At 40.0% G+C, this 4,207-nt stretch overlaps 1 long non-coding RNA gene across 1 annotated transcript; it reads left to right on the top strand.

Moving 5' to 3' along the window:
• The first annotated feature begins 379 nt into the window (after positions 1-379).
• LOC125086021 (uncharacterized) lies at positions 380-3,703 on the top strand. Its single transcript, XR_007123073.1, has 3 exons — positions 380-696; positions 2,253-2,810; positions 3,354-3,703. It is a non-coding gene; the product is annotated as an uncharacterized LOC125086021 (long non-coding RNA).
• Positions 3,704-4,207: the final 504 nt, after the last annotated feature.

Below are 4,207 nucleotides of genomic sequence, written 5' to 3'. Positions count from 1 at the left end.
AAGGAGATCACGTCTGAATATAACACTGCCTCAGTGCCTGAAATTAGCGTGTAAATTTCCCTTGGATTTCTGTTCAGGTTTCTAAGTGGCTTTGTCTTAAATGGATATGCTTGGTTTTTGTTTATCACCTAACATAAATCTAGGCAAAAACTGCATCCCGGGTTGCCACAGGCAGAGAGGAGAAGCTGCCCCGGGGACGGTGGAGAGGCACACCGGGGAGCAACTGTTTGAAGGGTAGAATGAAAGCACATCCCCATGTCTTGGAGCTAAGAGAAGGAAAAGGATATTTACATAAGATGAGACGCCAATACATCGGAAAGTTCAATGTGCTTAGAAATAGACAGTGGCTGGGACAATGATAAAGGAATCACATTGCTGCAACAGATTGCATCTTTCATGTTTAATTTTCGTTTAATTCCTGAGGAAGGCAGAGGCTCAGTGGAATGACTCACCCTCATCCTCTTCCTTCAGGAACACGCCTGCCGACCCGACGGACGCCAGAACCTGGAACTGACCCTATGTGTTCCCCTCCTGAACTGATCGTTTTTCATACGGCGTTTTTTGACCAGAAGCCAAGTTCATCTGAGGCTCAGCCACGAAGCAGGGTTTCAAATCAGGTGAGGAGGTAAAAGATGGACTTTTCCAGCCTTTCAGCCAGTGATTCATCCGTCATCGTCTCTGTGCCTGGAGAGAACAGTAAGCACTCTCACCCCCTCCTCTCTTCGTTGCTTTCGGTCACCAAAGTGCAGTTAAAAAATTAAGGTATTTTATCTGTTTGAAGCAGAAACATCTTTTTGTCATCTCAGTCAAGAAATGAATAATGTTAAGGGATTGAATTAAAGTTTGGAATAATAAGAATCGTGTAGTTGGGTTCAACATGAGGTTAGAACCAAGTAGAGAGAATGGAGAAATTGAAATCAAATATGTTTAAATGGCTCTCAACAGCTGTGGGGTATTTTTTTTTAATTAACTATAGGTAACAATATGCAAGGGTCATCTAGAAACAAAGACAGTATGTTTTTAATGGTCAAGAACTTGATATCCAGTTTGAAATAATTCACTCTTACTGTAGTTGTTTCCCGAAAGTCTCGAAACACAAAACATTCATGGTGTTGCATTGACAATGACAAGATGATGACTTATTATGTTGGTTTTAATTCAGTATAAACTAGAAAACCTGAAGAATTTTGGGTTTACTTGAGGACAGGGAGTACATAACATCCAACTCCTCTTTCCCACCTGATTTCCCTCGGGGGGAGGAAGTTGGCTAAGAGGTATGTGTTGAGTTTGAGGCTTTAAGGAGGACTGAGACCTGGCCCACTTTGTTTCTTTCTAATGGAAGATATGTCATTAATACAGAGGGTAATTAGTGATTTTTAAAAATTCTGAATATTGGTATTTCTTAGACCTGTGTTCGTTTCCTCATCGGGAATGTATGGAGCACCAAGTATGTTCAAAACAATATTCATATAAATATAAGGATCCACTATCTAATTCTCTGTTATGTTTTTATTATTTCATAATTAAATAAGACTTTTTGGCTTTTCCATAATATGAACAAGCTTTTGTTACAACAAAAATATAAGAAGACAACGGTGATATTTCTAGCCACTGACAAACAAGTTGCTTTGTTCTCTCAACTTTTCATCTGGTATTAAATGTCATTGCCCAGAAGATTATATTATATTGTATTTTTAATTCAAGCCCAAATTATAGCATTTTAAATGAAATTAGAGCCAAGTCCCATTGGTATTTGAAAGTGGCAATTCATGATTTCTCCATATTATGTATTCCAGCATTTTTTTTTTTTCTGTTTTCCCAACCTGTTCTGTAGACCGGTTTCCAATTCTGTACCATGTCTTCAAGCGTGATTCTACAGGAAATTTCATATAACTGGGGAACAGTCCCTACATTTCAGAAACACACAGCAGCTAATTTGATGACAAACTTCGGCTTAAATCCAAAGTGTACTCGTATTTCCCAAAGTCTGACCTTTGTTTCCCACAAAACTCCTGTGAAGAAATTCCATTCATGAATTTTCTCTCTGTCAGAACAAAAATATCTAATTGCCTCTTCTATGAAATCTGTATTTATCAATTATGGCTTTCTCGGGGAAATTCTAATTTGCAAAAATGCTCTATATTCCAAGCTTTAACAGTTGGAGGTAGATGTCCTTAAGGATGGAGGGGAAAAAAAAGTTCTTTTTTAAATGGCACATTTACTAATTATAAAATGCTCTTATCTCTTTGCAGCCAAAGCCAAAATGAACATGTGCCTTGTACTAAGAAATCCCAGGGTTGTCACCACTTATGCCAGCTGCTGAGGTTACGACACCTGTGCCAGCATTGCCAGCTCTGCCCACTGTCATCTGTTCCAACTGTTCCATCTGCACTGTTTGTACCAATTCTCCCATTTCTGCATCTGTACCTTCTGCAGAAACGTTTCCAACAATGCCAGCTGTGTCATTGGTGCCAAATATGCCAGATGTTCTATTTGTCCACCCTGGGCCAAATCAATGCAGTTTTGTGCTCATTAGTTTTAGCTGGTAGATTCTATTTTACAATTTTTTGAGATGTATTTAGATTGAATCCAGGCAAAAATCCCCCTTGCAACACTTTGACGTCTCCCTACCCATCTTTTTGGCCACCCCAACTTTCTCTAACAGCATGAAGTTGGTCCATGTCATCTTGATCGGACGAAACCCATGCTCTCCAACCAACGCAGCGCTAATTGCAGTAGGCCGTTGCCTGCAACGCGAAACTATATGGAAGAAAATATTGCAGAAGCTCCCAAACACAACAATAAGCAAGGTAATTAAAAAAGAGTAACTTGGTTCTGATAAACAAATGGGAAATGCTCAACAATCAATATGTCAAGCCGATTAGAGTAATCTATGGCATAATGTTCTATTAAGCTGTTTATTGGTCTTTTAATCGGCAGAGTCACACTTGTGGGTTGATGAGTGCCACTCTCCTGTTTTCTGGGTTCTGCTCTGCAGAGTATTAACCAAGGGTGCACGCGGGTTGTAGGGCCCTGCCGATGGCCCTGACTGCCTCCCGGTAGAACGAAGCAAGGTCAGGAGCTTTGCCCTCCGGCCAGAAGCCAGCTCTCTCCTCTCTCAAATGTCAATTCTACCCATGCCAACACAAACCATTCTTTGGTAAGAATGCGCTCTCATCTTTAAGGTTGAAAAAAAAAAAAAAGTATTTTCATCCTCACAACTTCAATATTCGACACCACTGCAACACAAAAAAAAAAAAAATAGTGTTTTTCTCTTTTCTTTTCTCATTTGGGAAAGCTCTTTTTTTTTCTTTCTTCTTTTCTTTTTCTTTTTTTTTTTTTTTCTTTTTAAGGAGCCCTAACACTGAATCTCCAAACGTTAAACCAGATTCTTTCCTCTCCAATTGTTCTTGGAGATGGAGGATGAGCTCAGAGTCTGTCCTTTGAAAACCGATGCTCTTCCAGGAATGTGAGGTCCAGGGGAACAGCATCTACCTCCTGTTTATCCAGCTTGGATCACTTAACCACTGCTTCCCAATGACGAAAGTCGCAAATATTCACTGCTCCTTCAAAGCCTTAATAATGGAGTTCTTGACAGCAAATAAAATGGCTTGTGATAACGCCCAAAGATCTGTACTCGGTCTACACACATGATGAGGTCCAGTGAGGAAATGTCTCAACGGCATTTTCAGGTTTCAAACTCCACACAGAAAACTATCAGATTACCATATGAAAATGACTTTTTTTAGGTTTTAGGCTAAAAATGCTGGTGACATCACTTCTTCCCAGACAAGGATGTGTACGCTGAGGCTCCATTCTCACCAGTCCTAAGTGGGCTATGGTGTCAGGACTTGCCAATATCCCCATACAGCTAGAATATCCTCCACTCAATCACACTTTTGCCTTATAGGGTAAGTGATTGTTTCTCACCGTCCCAATTCTTTCGCTCCACCACCCAAAATTTAGCTGTTTCTGATCTTTTCACCCCTTACCTTTCCATAATTTTCTCTGAACATGGAGAGGAGATTAGATAAATATCGATTGCCTAAAATGGTAACTCTCTCTCAAACTATCCCCAGTTCCTGACTTGAGGGATCGGTCTGAGTCTGCTGACCCAACTTCTAGAAATGCCACAGACTTTTAAAATTCTAATTCTCTTATGTTCCAAGATGCCAAGAGGGAACATCCTTAATTAGGATTAAAATAG

This window comes from Lutra lutra, chromosome 15, assembly GCF_902655055.1.
Source record: "Lutra lutra chromosome 15, mLutLut1.2, whole genome shotgun sequence".
NCBI lineage: Eukaryota > Metazoa > Chordata > Mammalia > Carnivora > Mustelidae > Lutra > Lutra lutra.
This window is presented reverse-complemented; position numbering and strand designations above follow the sequence as displayed.